The following is a 15,968-nucleotide window of genomic DNA, read 5'->3' as shown; positions in this document are numbered from 1 at the left end:
TATTTCACTTTTAGTTTTGAAAAGTATTTTCATTGAATTTGGAATTCTAGGTTGATAGTACTTTGAGCACTTTTATATAGTCATTCTCTTGTCTTCAGGCTTCCCTAGTTTCTGGTAAAATATCAACTGTTAATCTTACTTTCTCACCTGTAGTGGGGTTTTTTTTTTGCAGACATCTTAACTTTTTCTTCTAGCTGCCTTAAAAATATTTCTCTTTGTCTTTGATTTTAAGTAATTTCACTGAAATGTGTTAAAGTGTGGTTTTTTGTTTTGTTTTGTTTTGTATTTAACCTGTTTGGGTTTGTAGTTTCCTGAATCCACAGCTTCAAACTTTGGTAAGTTTTGCTTGTGCCCCATTTTCTCCTCCCTCTCCCTTTTGGGCCTTAATCACATCTTTGTTAGATATTTCTAAATGTCCTGTGCCCCTCTGTGCTTTTTTCCATATTATTTATTCTTTTTTTATTTCCTGTGTTCTAATCTAGATATCATTCTATTGGCCTTCCTTCTGGTTCATGGATTCTTTCTTCTGCTGTATCTATTTTGATTTTAAAGTCCATCTACTGAATTCTTAATTTTACTTATTGTATTTTGGTGCATGCGGACAAATGTAGAGATATTTAAAGGCCCTAGCTGGTGTTTTCATCCTCCAAAGAGGATTTAGTTTTGCTGCCTGGCAGATAGTTAAAATAGGGCAGATCAACTGGGTCAAGTCTGGAATTGAGCTGCCTTAAAGCTGGGTTTTGGTCTTTTGTAGAGCACTGGTGAGTTTCCAGTTCTCTTGCTACTAGGAAGTAGCTCTTTGGGATTCCACCTGGAAGTCTGGGAACTTTATTAGAGCCCCCTCTCGTTGGCAAGACCTGAACTCCAGTTCTGGCCTCCACAGCACCATGACACCTGCAGAAACTTGGCTTGCCTTCCCACCTGCAAAACCCTCACTTATGCTTGGCTTATCCAGTCTCTTGGCTTCATACTATTTGAGGGGAAGAGGATTAGAGAATGCTGGCCTTACTCTGAGGTCCTCTCTTCTTTTTGGGAACCTGGTCCCCTAACACCCAGCTGCCTTATCAACTCTCCAATGCCTTCAAATAGATTTTTTGGTATGTTTCACCCAAACTTTGTAGTTGCTTTTAGTGAGTAGATTGGTCTATACCAAGGAACTTTATACTATCACTGAAAATAGGAAAAAATCTGAGTATTCTATTTGTGATCCAAATTCAACCTGAATCTTGACCATTCTTAAATTTTGCCCTGAACAGCATTGTCTATCCCAAGTGATAATAAGTAGAAATAGCTGTGGACTTGAGTGGTTAATGGCTCTGTCACTTAACTCCCAGACTAAAGTTGAAATAGTCTCTGTAAACTCTGGATTTCTTTTTTTTTTTTAACTCTGGATTTCTTATCTGCAAAACCACAATAGTGCATGCCCTATCCAACTTACATATTGCTATTAGGCTCAGATATCTGTGAAAGAACTTCATAAGCAGCAAACAAATTCACAAATACAGGATAGTTTGTATTATTATTTTATGTGACTAGCAGCTTGTGTATGAGAAATCAGCTTTGAGCAAAGACTGAATTGTTATTCTGTTAAGCTTTGCTTTCGATATGTGCGTGCCATTGAGCGCAGACGTTCAGCCTTCTCTGTATGAATGCCTCTGTTGTGCTGAGGGGTAAGTGGGTCTTCTCGTGCAGCACAACACTGGAGAGTGTTGTTATTGATCAAAAACAGTTGAGGAACTAACTTTGAAATGGTAATCCTGCCTATTTCAGAAAGAATTTAGAGAAAAAAAAAAAGATGGAGGTCATTGGCATGTTGTTGGTAAATGAGATGAATCTTTGCGTCTGAACAAACCCTCTCCTATGTCAGCCACACGCTTAAACACATTGCTTCACTGTCACCACGTAACTGTTAAAAGTTTTTCTTTTCTTTATTAACTGAAGGGTTTTGTATATTTTAGGAAATAGTATAAACTGTGTTTCAGCTCTCTCAATCCCTTAAACTGTATATTTTACTTTTTTCTGAAACAATATGATTTCAGAGATTTCTTGTGACTTTTCTGATAAGCTGGAAAGAGGTGGCCTTGTCAATTTATGATACCTGCGTTCTTATACCTAACCATCTGCCTGCCCTCTGGTGTAACTGACCTGTTCACAGGGCCCTGGAGTGCTAAGTGTTAGTGGTGGAGTCTGTGAGAACCCAGCTCTCCATTTCAATCTGTAAAATTAGAAGTACAGACTTTTAAAATAACACCCATCTTAACTATACTGAATCAACTGTGATTTCCTCCATCTGACAATGATGAAAGAAAAAGAAAATCCACATCTTTGGAAATTCGAGCCTATTAAAAGAAGGAAATATCCCAATAGGAAAATTGAACTTGGATTTGAAGTTTTATACTCGTGTTGATTTCTTTTGACTCTTGCATTCATGCTTTCATTTAGGAAGCATTTAAGGGCTTACTGTGTGTGACAGGTATTTTTCTGGTCACTAGGGAAAGCTCAATAAAACTGATTAAAAAAAATTCTGCCTTCATAGAGCTTACATGGAGGGGGTAGGGGTAGGAGACAATAAAATATGTGATTAAAAATTATATAGTGTAAGACGATGTTAAATATTATATAGGGAAATAATAAAAGGGTGGGGTCAGAGAGTGTGATAGTCAAGGTTGAAGGTCCAATATTAAACAAGTGGTTAGGCACAGTGAAAGAAACAATAAAGTGAATAGGCACCAACAGAATGAGAGAAAATATTTGCAAATCATATATCTGATAAGGGGTTAACATCAAAAATATATAAAAAGCTCATACAACTCAATAGCAAAAATTTAATAATTAATATATAATTTAATTAAAAGGGGCAAAGGACTTGAATAAACATTTTTCGAAGGAAGATATGTGAATGGCCAACAGGTACATGCTTAGCATCACTAATCATCAGGGAAATGCAAATCAAAACGACAAGGAGATACCATCTCACACCTTGTTAGAATGGCTATCATCAAAAGACAAGAAATAAGAAATGGTGAGGATGTGGAAAAAAGAGACCCTGTGTACTGTTGGTGGAGTGTAAATTGATGCAGCCACCATGGAAAGCAGTTTGCAGATTCCTCAAAAATTAAAAGTAGAGCAACCCTCCACTCTAATAATTCTACTTCTGGGGATTTATCCAAAGGAACAAAATCACCATCTCAGAGGTAGCTACACCTCCATCTTCACAGCAGCAAAATTTATAATAGCCAATACATAAAACAACCTAAGTGTATGTTGATGGATGACTAGATAAAGAAAATGTCACACACACACACACACACACACACACACACACACACACACAGTGGAAACTTAGCCATAAGAAAGGAAGGAAATCCTGTCATTTGTGACAACATGGATAGACTTTGAGGGCATTATGTTAAGTGACATAAGTCACACAGAGAAAGGCAGATATTTTCTGATTTCACGTACATGTGGAATCAAAAAAAAAAAGGAAAGGAAAAAGAAAAACTCCTAGAAAAAGAGATCAGATTTGTGATTACTGGTGGTAGGGGTGGGGGGGGGAGCCTTGAGGAAGGGTGACCGTAAGGTACAACATCCGGTTAGAAGTAAGTACTCAGGATGTCAGTGCAGCTTAGTGACTTTAGTCAGCACTGCAGTATGGTGTGCTAAGAGACAGCATCCTAAGAGTTGTCATCACAAGGAAGACTACGTTCCTTCCTGCCTTCCTTCGTATTTGTATGAGATGATGGATGTTAACTAAACTTACCGTGGTAATTACCTCACAGTATGTGTTAAGGTGAGTCATCGTGCTCTGCGCTGTATTCCGTGCTGTATGCCAATTTATCTCAATAAAACTGGGTGAAGTTAAACAAGTCATGTGGGAAGGGTCTCCCTGACAGGAGGACATTTAGGCAAAGTTCTGAGGGAGGGACAGGGGAGTGCCATCTGGATAGTGGGGAAGGGGTCCCTTCCTGGGACATGGTGGAGGAAAGTTCCTGAAGAGGGAGTATGCAGGCGTATCAGGGCATCAAGGAAGGGGGAGCAGGAGATGTGAGATCAGGGCGTTGGGGAAGCCTGGAGGCTTATTATAAGGACACTGGATTTTCCTCCGAGAGACATGGGAGCCACTGCAGGTTTTAGAGCAGAGAAACATCACCTGAATCAGGCATCTAGAGGATCATTTCCTTAAAGGTGGGTGTGCTGAGACCAGGCTTATGGGGGGTTGGGGGAGAGGGAGGTGCAAAGACAATCTAAGAAACCCAGTGGTTCGCAGCAAGGGGTTAGCAGAGGAGCTGGTGAGAAGTGGTTGGATTCTGGATGCATTTTGATGGTAGAGACAAGAAGGAAGCTGAGCAATAGCATGTGGAGTGTGAAGGAAGAGGCCAGGGTTCTCGTCCGAGCAGCCTGAAGGAGGCCCTATCCTGAGAAGAGGAGCAGGAGTGCTGGGGGTGGTGCCCAGGTTCGAATCCTGGTGTCCCCTCACCAGCTGCCCAACCTTGGTGCAGCCCTGAGCCCCTTGCCACTTCCATCAGGTATAAGTTGGGGTGATGAAGGGCAGTGGCCCTTCCATGGGACTGTGGGGAGGTGTGAAGGAGTTAACTCCATCCAGCTCCTCGGCATGTGGTAGGCGCTGCATGAACATCAGCTGTGGGTAGGGAAGCCTTGCTGTAGGGACTAGGATGGAACTTTCCATCCGAGTGGAAGGAAGGGTCAAGTGGGCAGTAGATCTGAAATTCAGAGCACAAGCCTGGGTAGAAGTTACACATTTTGGACTTTTTTTTTTTTTAAATTTTTATTTATTTATGATAGTCACAGAGAGAGAGAGAGGCAGAGACACAGGCAGAGGGAGAAGCAGGCTCCATGCACCGGAGCCCGATGTGGGATTCGATCCTGGGTCTCCAGGATCGCGCCCTGGGCCAAAGGCAGGCGCCAAACCGCTGCGCCACCCAGGGATCCCCATTTTGGACTTTTTAAAAAAGATTTTATGTATTCATGAGGGACACACAGAGGCAGAGGCACAGATAAAGGGAGAAGGAGGCTCCCCACTGAACAGGGAGCCCGATGTGGGACTCGATGCCAGGACCCCGGGATCACGACCTGAGCCAAAGGCAGACACTAAACCACTGAGCCACCCAGGGGCCCCCACATTTGGGATTTCAAAGCAGTTCTCTGTGATATTGATGACCATTCTGTTCCCCATCCCTGAATGTGTGTTAGTAAGCATGGAGATATTTCTGATCACCAGAATGGCTTAATAGGTTTGTTCTTCATGGACTTTCTCTCCTTTATGGTGACTGCTGAATTTCCTCTGGTACCTACACTGTGACCCTGAAACCAGCACCTTTTTTATGGTTGATAAATGCTTTTTATATGCTCTTGCATTAAGTACAAAGGCCAAGGTAGTTCATGTTTTTGATACTCCCATCCAGGGGCTGCGTATTGGCGCTGAAGAAGCCCTGTGTGTGTTCTGAGCTAGAAGAAAAGCAGGGCCCTGCCTTCTGGTCCAGGTTGCCTGGTATGTGTGGGCCTGTGGGACTAGGGACGGCCTGTGGGGCTTAGAGTGCCTTTCTCTTCTGGCATTCCTTTCAAAGCAGCTCCTTCCTCTCCACACCACTCTCACTCCAGTCCCTGGCTCCCCACCACCCCCCAAATTGCTGCAAGTGCCCCCCTCAGGGGCCTAGGCCCATCACTCAGACCCACCTCCCCAAACACCCCTCCTCCCTGCTCCTTCCCATGCAAGAAACAACAGAAGACCTCAGCAAGCCAAATCCGCCCTCCTGGCCTTGCCTCAGCATCCCACAGCAGCTGGCCCTGCCTCCTCCCCCTGCTCATCCTTCAAGACACAGCTCACCTTGCTTCTTCCAAAGGGCCACCTCCGACTGGCCCCATGCCCAGGGATCAGTGCCCTCAGATGACCTACACCCACAGCCCTTCACCATCCCCACTGTGTGCTGGAGGGGCTCCCTTGTTTCAGAGCTCACATATTCTTTCTTCCGACATTTAGTAAGCTTCTTGGGGATAGAGACCATCTGTGATCATACGGCTCCCTAGTCCCTCACTTAAACTCCTGAAGAACTCAGATTTTTTTCACTTTAGATAGATATTACTTAGATTTATTACATAATATCCTTAATTCCGGGGCAATATCTTGTAATTAAATGCTAATATTTTTTGCAGGAAAACTTAATGAACATTCACACGAAGTGAGATGGATGAAGCTGATAGACCTCAGTTGGGGTCAGGTTTTACTGCCAAATGAATTCAGATGGGCTCAGGTTTTGCCACGAAATATGATCTGAGGTTTTTTTTTTTTTTTTTTTTTTTTTTTTTGAGAGTTTCAAACCTTGGAAATGTAGATTAGGAATTATGGACTCCTGGTAGGTAAATAAAGAAGAGTAGCAAAGTAAATGTCATCCTGCTGCCACACATGATGAATTGCAGCTAGCCCTAGAGGGACCAGAGCCTACTTCTCCTGCATTAACATAGCTCGAGATTAAGACAACCCAAGTTATCAGATGTATTCACTCTCAGGTATATTAGATGGTGGAAGAGAGGTCATAGAGAAGAATAGAGACCCTAGGAATAATCTCTAACCAGTTCAGTCTCCTGGAATGCTTCTGGAGTTACCTGGAGATTTCCCCTGCAGATTAGCACCTAATGCAGCTCCTGGTATTCTCTGTAACTCACCGTCCACCACTTGCCCAGTGGGCAGAACCGGATCTCACTTGGTGGCTCCCTTTATGCAGTGACTCAGTTGGCACTGTCATCTCCAGAATCCCATTTGTAAAGAGATGCCCACCAGTGCATGGTGGTGTCGTCATCTGAACATGCTTTTATCATGGCCTCCAAGGGGAAGAGGGTCCTAGGATTTGTCCATTCTGTGATGTAAACAGCACCAACCCTGAGGAGCTCAGGGCAAGACACGGATGACAGTGCTGATAGTGATGGTGACGACGATGCCCCCTCCTGTCATTGGCAAACGGTATCTTAAGCAAATGATAGCTGAAAAATCTCTAAAATCTGTCCATTTCTAAATGGACAGTGATCCACCCAGAAGAATTTGTTCTACCTTACATAGGACAGCTTGTATCAGACCTCCTCAAAAAATACCTAATTTCTTAAACAGTTTTTCTTTTTTTTAAATCCTCTTAAGATTTTTTTTTTAAACATTTTATTCACCTATTCGTTGGAGACACAGAGAGAGGCAGAGGGAGAAGCAGGCTCCCTGCGGGGAGCACAGTTGGGACTCCATCCCAGACCCACTGAGCCACCCAGGAGTCTCCAGTTTCTTTTTCTTTTGACAGTAGCTTTTAAAAAGCCCGCCTGCAGCCCGGGGCGTGATCTGGAGACCCTGGATCGAGTCCCGCGTCAGGCTCTCTGCGTGGAGCCTGCTTCTCCCTCTGCCTGTGTCTCTGCCTCTCTCTCTCTCTCTCTCTCTCTGCATCTCTACGAATAAATAAATAAAATCTTAAAAAAAAAAATCTTTAAAAAAAAATAAATAAAAAAATAAAAAGTAGATACACATTTGCTATATATCACTCCCCCCAAAAGGAAATTATCTAAAGAATTAAAAGGAATTTAACCCCATCTGAAAAATCTCAGTAGGCAGGGACAAGCATTAGCATTCTTGTCGATGCCCTTCCTGATCCGTCTCTTATATTATCCTCCGATAGATGCATGTAATTATATAAAAATATATTTCTATATTTGCTGTTTGGCATTCTACTTTTTTTCACTCATTGATCCATAGGAAACATTTTAAATATAGCTTTCATTTTTAATGGCTTTATATATTCCATTTTATGTTTATTTAGCTAGTCCTCTGGTGATGGAAGGAGAGATTGTTTCTTTTCAGTTTTAATGCAAACAGTGTTGGGTGAATATTTTTGAATAACCTTTTTTTGCCCACTCATTTGAAAGGAAGTCCTGTTTTAAATGTCACTGTATTACTTGGTTCTGAGAATCTTCCAGAATGTATTCCATATATTGCTGAGTTTGGCTACTATTTTATTTTGGGTTTTGGATTAAGATTCATTGAAATTATCTGTGCTTTCTCTCCCTCCCTCCCTCCCCTCCCTTCATCTGGCTTTGGTTTCATGTTTATGCTAGCTTTGTAAAATGAATGTTAGAACAATCGTCTTTAAGAAAAAAAAAAAAGGATGCTTTAGAAAAACTTCTTTACAAAGAAATTGTTTCCTGAAATTCACTATAAAAGTCATCTAAACCCAGAGCTGTTTTTGTTTTACTCACAGTGGTCCTTTAATGACTTTTAAAAATTCTCTCGTGGATGTGGACATATGGTAGGTTTGTCTGTGTTGTATTTGAATTAATTTTGATAATTTATATCTTCCCAGAAGATGATAAGTTTCACTCGATTTTCAAATGTATTGGCGTGAGTTTTGTGCATATGCACTTAAATCTCTTCACTGCTTAGAAATGCCAGGGGTTTGTCTCTCTGGGTTTTTTCACTTTTTCCTCTTTGTCCTTTACTCTTTCTTCCTTTCATCCTTGGGAACCAAGTGCTAGGATTATAGGTGAATTCTAAGATTTATCTATTTTCTAGCATATTCATGTCAGCCTATGTTATTTTATATTTTCTTCCCTCTTCTCCCCCCCCCCAATTAGAACTGAATGTTTACTTTTTGTCTGTTAACATTTGTTTCGCTTTGACTGAATTTCCCCTATTATGAAACGTAGCATTGTAATTTCAAACCTCCTCTTAAATGACCAGAATACTGTTATTCCTCACTCTGTCTGGAATTCTACTTTTGGATTCTTTTCTAATACCTTGCTTAATTCAGAGAGTATCAAAATTATAAGAAATTGATTTTTTTTTCTTTTTTACTCGTTTAAACTTAAGTCCTTTTCTTTTGGATCTTTTTTTCTCTTTTTTTCACTTTATTGTGGTGTAGTCAGGCATTACAACGTAATAGTTTGACCTGGAGGACACAAAGGGCTTTATTTGTGATGTGAGATGCATGACAGCCGGGGTAGTTGCCTGCAGTGGAGTGTCTTGTTCCCTGATGCTCTGCTAAGCACCTCACAGGCCTTTCTGGCAAGAACTCTGAAATACGTGCCCCTTTTGGTATTGTGGTTTTATATAGGACGAAACAGAATCCCCAGGTTGCATAACTCATGAATAGTAGAGTCAAACTACTGCAGCCTGACTCCAGAGGCTTCAATCTTTCCTTCTCATTTCTATAAATATCGGATTTTTTTTAAGGCTAATAGTATCATTGTTTCAAAGTTCAAAATTTACCTGTTAAACGGGTTAATTGCATTCAGAACCTCTTGATCCAAGTTTTTGCTTCTTTTTTATTTTATTTAATTAATTAATTTATCTTAAAGATTTATTTATGAGAGACACAGGCAGAGGGAGAAGCAGGCTCCATGCGGGGAGCCTGACGTGGGACTTGATCCCGGGTCTCCAGGATCATGCCCTGGGCTGGAGGTGGCGCTAAACCACTAAGCCACCCAGGCTGCCCTTTTTTAAAATTTTATTTATTTATTCATGAGAGAGACACACAGAGAGAGAGGCAGAGACATAGGCAGAGGGAAAAGCAGGCTTCCTACTGGGAGCCCAATGTGGGACTCGATTCCAGGACCCCAGGATCATGACCTGAGCCAAAGGTAGATGCTCAATCACTGAGCCACCCAGGTGCCCCAATTTCTGCTTATTTCTAAGAGTATTTGCTTGATATGTGAGACTACTCTGATTTGGTACCTAGAAATTATGTATTCATGATGGATTATACCTTTATTAACAAAAAATTACCCTCTGGTATTGCATCCAATGTCTTCCTGTTTGGCCATACATCTTACTTTTTATAGTGTTAATTTTCTACTTTATTCTACACATTCTTGATATATTTTCATCTCTCTTTTTTAAGATTTTATTTATTCATGAGAGAGAGAGAGACAGAGACAGAGACACAGGCAGATAGAGAAGCAGGCTATATGCAGGAAGCCTGATGTGGGACTCGATCCTAGAATCTGGGATCATGCCCTGAGCCAAAGGCAGACGCTCAGCCACTGAGCCACCCATGCATCCCTATTTTTGTCTTCTGTTAGTTTTCTTTTTGTGTTAGTGTCATTTTTATTAAGATTTGTCTTTTGTAAGCAACTAGTACTGTATTTTTATGTTTAGGCCAACCTGATGGTCTGAAGTGTAAGAGAATGCCCTGCCGTTTTCATGGTGGGATCTGTTCTCTGGTTTTTTCATGTCATTCTGTTTTTCTCATGCCTGCTTTTTGCACCGCTTTCTTTCCTCTGTCACGTGGAAAATATGTCATGTTTTACTTGTTGGTCTTCTGTTTTGTCCATTATTTTTCCCTCCTGTGGCTAAGAGAGCTTGTTTCCCACATAGGAGTCAACTAGTTGCACCTTTTTGTGTTTATAAAACTTCAGCAAAAACACTGAAATTAAAGGAGTACTGGTTTAATGCCAAGAATAGAATCATACATATTTCCAGGTGATGAATTAATAAGCTTTTACTTTCTCCTCACTTTCTGGTTTTGTTGATTTACCTGGAATTTGACACAGATTATTGTTCTTTTATATCATCATTTAATTATATTTCATATAATGATTTTTTAAGCAGTTTTTTGTTTGCGCCACCATATTTACACAAGCCTGTTATGATCCTACTACTGAAGTATTTTTCACAAGTCCTACCATATTTTCCCAGAAGTTGAATCTTGGTTTTATTTATTTTTCTAAGTTTATTTATTTTAGAGTAGATCTTCAAACATATTTTCAGGCAGTCAGGTAACTGAAGTGCTCCGTGGGCTTGCTCATCCTAAGAATTACTTTCCACTCCCTTTGTACACGAATGGTAAATTCACAATGCACAGAATTCTTGGGCATGTCTTTTTTTAAGACTCTTATATGCTGTTTTATAGTTTTCTGTTTAGTATTCTGATTGTGTTCATTTCTTGTGCTGTGTCAGGATACTTTAAGCAAAAAAGACATTTTATTGGGGCACCTGGGTGGCTCAGTGGTTGAGCATCTGCCTTTGGCTCAGGTCATGATCTCAGTATATGTGCTGCCGAAGCGAGCACTCAGGTCATGATCTCAGGATCCTGGGATCGAGCCCCACATCAGGCTCCCCACAGAGAGCCTACTTTTCCCTCTGCCTATGTCTTTGCCTCTTTCTCTGTCTCTAATGAATAAATAAAATCTTTAAAAAAAAAAAAAAAAGAAAGACATTTTATTGAATTATTTAACAAGGAGGTAACTCCTCTAAGAGTTGCTTCTGCTGAACCGAGAACTGTCCTCACCGCCATAGTCAGCATTTTTTTCAGCCTCATCCTCTTTGCCTTCTGGTTGTAAAAAGGCTGCTGTAGCTCCATGCATCACAATCACTTTGAAGACAGGAAGTCAAGGGGTCAAAAATGCTCTTTTCTTTAGTGGCTTATTACTTTTCTGGAAGTCTGCCCAGCAGACTGTTGTAATCCCTGGACTAGAACTAAGTCATGGCTATTTGTGACCATGACTGAGGTTGGGAAAATGAGTTTGTCTTGAGGCATTCAGGATTTACCTCAGGGGCTTGGCAATTCACCCAAAGCAAAATCCGGCAGAAAGGAACAAGACAAGAGAGGGTGGTTTTTGCGTTAATGAGAAGGATGTATCTTTCTTCAGGTGTGCCTAGAGGCATCCCACAGAATCGTAGAGTCAGAAGGACTGAACGTAAAATGTAGTAACTGTCGGTGTCCGGATATGTTAAAAAACCTTATCATTCTTTTTTTTTTTTTTTTTACTTTTTTTAAATTTTTATTTATTTTATGATAGTCACACAGAGAGAGAGAGAGAGAGAGGCAGAGACATAGGCAGAGGGAGAAGCAGGCTCCATGCACCGGGAGCCCGACGGATTCGATCCGGGGTCTCCAGCCAGGATCACGCCCTGGGCCAAAGGCAGGCGCCAAACCGCTGCGCCACCCAGGGATCCCAAACCTTATCATTCTTTACCATAATATGCCATTCTGTCATAATCTAGAAGTTGATGATTTTTCCCGAGATTCCAGAATTGCTGTTACATTTAACATGAACCAAGGATTAGGGAACCAAACAAATTATCCTGACATTGGTTGGAAAAAATATGCATAAGACATGTCAAGACCAACACTGGGTGTCTGGTTCTCTATATGGAACACCGATAGACTAGGGCCAGAGGAGCAATTAAAATAGTGAATCTTCTCTTTCAAGGTTACATTCTTTTTTTTTTTTTAAGATTTTATTTATTTATTCATGAGAGACACAGAGAGAGAGAGGCAGAGACATAGGTAGAGGGAGAGAGGCAGGCTCCTCACAGGGAGCCTGATGTGGGTCTTGATCCCGGGATTCCAGGATGACACCCTGAGCCAAAGGCAGATGCTCAACCTCTGAGCCACCCAGGCGTCCCTCAAGGTTACATTCTTTACCCTTTTTTTTTTTTTTTAAGATTGTATTTATTTATGTGAGAGTATAAAAGAGAGAGCATAAGTGGCAGAGAGGGGGAAAAAGGGAGAAGAAGCAGACCCCCTACTGAGCAGGGAGCCCAATTGGGGCTCAGTCCCAGGACTCTTAAGATCATGACCTGAGCCAAAGGCAGATGCTTAACCAACCGAGCCACCCAGGCTCCCCTTTTACACTTGTCCAGTGACAGAACGAGCTGTCTGCCTTCATCCTTACAAGCAAAGGGATCTGGTGCAGTCTTCAGTTGCTAGTCATAGGATCGTTATGTGAAACGTTATCTGTATATGACAGTCAACAACAGAGAGCAATTAACTATATATTTGAAAGAAGTGGTCCCTTCAAACACCATCCTTGACGGCACGTCGCTTTCTCCTACCAAGTTTGAAAAGTCAGAACTGCTGCTCAGTGGCCACCCAGACTCCATTATTTTGAGGCCACAGCTGAAAAAGAAAGATCCAGGGCAGAAAAGAAAGCCCACTGCCTGGATAATCCCCAAAAGGGATACTCTTAAGGATTGGCCACTTCAAGACAGTAGGGAGCAGATAAAATAAAAGCACATCTCTTCACGGAGCACTGAAAATAAAAACTCAATCTTTGGCAACTTGGAAACAGAGGTGGTATCGTTGAGCAGGACAGTTGGTGCCTCGTGGCCCAGGGGAATAGGTAAGGGGCAAGAAATGGAGCATATGGTTCTTATTGTCTGATAAGCAGCATGGACTTCCCTCCAGAGGGGACAACCTTTTCCCTGGCATCAGGAGGAAGGAAAGTTTGAAGTCCTGCACTTTCCATCTCTGCACTGACCCCACCAGAATGGTGACCTGAGTGGATGGCTGAAGTGTCCTTGGATGCTTTATGAAGCTCAGATGGCTTCATCCAGGGCTGTCATTTCTGCAACTTTCAATAACTCTTGACTCCTGAAAAAGTTTTCAGTTAAAATTTAGTGCCTGTAAAACTGGAGGCAGTGAAGGGTAGATGATGCCCTTTGAATGAAAGAAGAGTTTTATTCCATCACATGGTACCTGCTGCAGGCAGCAGGTAGAAACCTACTGTTTTCCTTTCCCGGGAGGAGAACGCCTGTGGATCCCGGGTGCCCTTTGCTGTGGCTGGTGCTGAGCGTGAAGTGTGTGTTGGTGCGTCATCTGCCCTCCTGCCCCAGGGGTGTGTGTGCTTTTGTTTCTGGAACCCCTGGCTTTCCAGGGGCATCAGAGGACTTCACAGGGAGTGTGGTCAATAAGACTGGCTTGAGTTTCCCGTGCCACAGTGAGGATAAATATTTTGTTTGAGGACATGGCTCCTATTTCATATGAAGTGCAGGATACAAGAACCTGCAGAATTCAAGAGAGCTGTTTTAGACTAATAATTTCAAAGCAAGACAAACCCATGGTGATTAATGGGGCTTATTCAAATCTCCTGCCAACTAGATTTTTAAGAAGCTTAATTTCAGATGGGTTCTTAAATGTCTCAGGATTTGGTTCTCTTCAGCTTTAAGAGACCTCCGTAGAATAAGCTTTCTAGCTATTAGGACTGATCAGAAATTAGTTGATTAGGTGGAATATTGTGCCATGATCGCTGGAGGATTATTCAGAGTGTGTTTTAATTAAATGAACACCATACAACAGCTAGTTAGCTTTCTTCTTCTTTTTTTTCTTCCCTTTGAATTTTTCCTTCTGTTCCATTTCCAACAGCCCTTCCATGCCATGGTCTGTGCAGCCTTCCTCGAACTCCACAGCAAAACACACCGTGAACTTGGCCATGGGAGGCTGATTGTCTGTGGGCGGCCAGAGAGGAAGCGCCTGGGGGTGAGGGAGGCATCCCACCCAGTCTGGCCTATAAATGCTCTTCATGCTCTAAAGGTCGAGGGACAGCCTGTTTCAAGTACATCCCACCTCTTATAGTGTGTCCAGACTTCACATATGGGCTGGGGCTCGTTCCCGGGACCCTGGATGTGTCAGGGCCTTAGTCCAAAGGCCTCAGACTTGACTCTAAGTGTCAGGCTTCACAGCCGTGGTAGAGCGTGAGGAACGCAGCACTGGCGGGGTCCTTACATGGTGGACACTGGGACTCAGGTTGAGGTGGAGGGGGATTGGGAAACCAAGATCTTTTAGAGAAGTGGTTTTTAACCTTTGTGCTATGTGGTCCATACCAGAATTGGGTGTATAATTCCAGAGCTCCTCACAGCTCTGTGTCGGAGACCCGTTGTCCCACAGTCTTCTGCAAAGCTTCTGAAAATGAGGCCCAAGAACAACCTGCATCATCTTCACCTGGGGAAAAGGGGATCTTCTAAAATCAGAATCTCAGGCATCACTCAGACCTCCTTAGGTGGGCGGGGCCAAGGTATTTGCATTTTAGTACTCCCTTCTGAGAGTCTGACACGAACTGTCTGGACCTTGTGATCAGGAGTCCATGCCAGGGCAGCTGCCCTGCCCCCCAGATCCTTTGGCATCTTGAGTTGAAGAGCATGTGTCCAGCAGGTGCCTGCACCCTGGTTGGCCCCAGCCTGGCAGGTGCCCCGGCTGTACAGCTTATATGGGAAATGCCAGGTCACGTGGGGACAGCTGTGTCCCTCAGGCTGCCAGAATGCAGGCAAGCAACAGACCCGCCCTTTCTTCCCTTTGAAATGGAAATCATGCACATGGTCTCTGTGGGTGAGCAAAGGGGACAAATGTGCATTCGGGCCTCTTGGGGTCACCTGCTGTTCAGAGCCTTCCTTCCAGAGTCCTGGGTGTTAACATCCCTACACACACACACACACACACACACACACACACGTCTCCAAACACAAGCAGCCAGCAAAGGGGCTGGAAAGCAACAGAATCTGCTTCGAGGGTTTTGAAACGTCCTGGCCTTGCTGTCTGAGCTTGAGCCTCACACATTCTCCTGGTTTGTCTCACCCGGCCGGCAGGGGTGCGTGGAGGCTGACGCTTTCAGGCACTGGGTCTGTGGGGACAGTGTGCTCAGAGCAACCCCAGGGCTCCCTTTGTGGCCCTGTCGCCCCAGGGCTGGGCCCTCGGTGTGTACTTTGGCATAGGATGGTGATATGTGCCACTTCGTTGAAAAGCTAATCATTACACCTCAGGCCACGTCTCCCCATTTCACCCTACCCTCCTCTTGGTTGAGGACAGAGCTGTCTTTGTTTCTCATCTGTAGAATTTGATTGGATTTGAAGGCACCTGTTTTTTCCGTAGGGTAACCCAGGCCCACTCTGTGACTCAAGAAGGTGGGAGTAAATTTACCCCGTTGAAGTTAAAACCTCAATAGCAGAAGGAAGGACAATGCAGGATAAAGAAAAATTTAATGAACTAGTAAATCACAAAATAGGCAGGATTATTTAAAGCTTGATCTTCAAAAAATAGGAATCTCCAAGAATACTGATGAATCAAATAAAGAAAAACCATCATTAAATAATATTAGGAAAAAAGCACAGACATTATTATAGATACAGTAAAGCTTGTAAAGACCATAAGAAAATAGTAAGTACACTTTTATGCAAATAGAGGTGACAAACTTACATGGAATGGATA

The 15,968-nt window shown here is 42.7% G+C and overlaps 1 protein-coding gene and 1 long non-coding RNA gene across 4 annotated transcripts in view; both read left to right on the top strand.

Moving 5' to 3' along the window:
• Positions 1 to 15,968, top strand: part of GALNT2 (polypeptide N-acetylgalactosaminyltransferase 2) — a 191,132-nt gene that overhangs the window by 131,928 nt on the left and 43,236 nt on the right. The gene's annotated exons all lie outside the window — the stretch shown is intronic.
• Positions 5,055 to 6,407, top strand: LOC119871446. The gene is made up of 2 exons (XR_005357803.1): positions 5,055 to 5,509; positions 6,172 to 6,407. It is a non-coding gene; the product is annotated as an uncharacterized LOC119871446 (long non-coding RNA).

The sequence above is a fragment of the Canis lupus genome, chromosome 4 (genome assembly GCF_011100685.1).
Source record: "Canis lupus familiaris isolate Mischka breed German Shepherd chromosome 4, alternate assembly UU_Cfam_GSD_1.0, whole genome shotgun sequence".
Lineage (NCBI taxonomy): Eukaryota > Metazoa > Chordata > Mammalia > Carnivora > Canidae > Canis > Canis lupus.
This window is presented reverse-complemented; position numbering and strand designations above follow the sequence as displayed.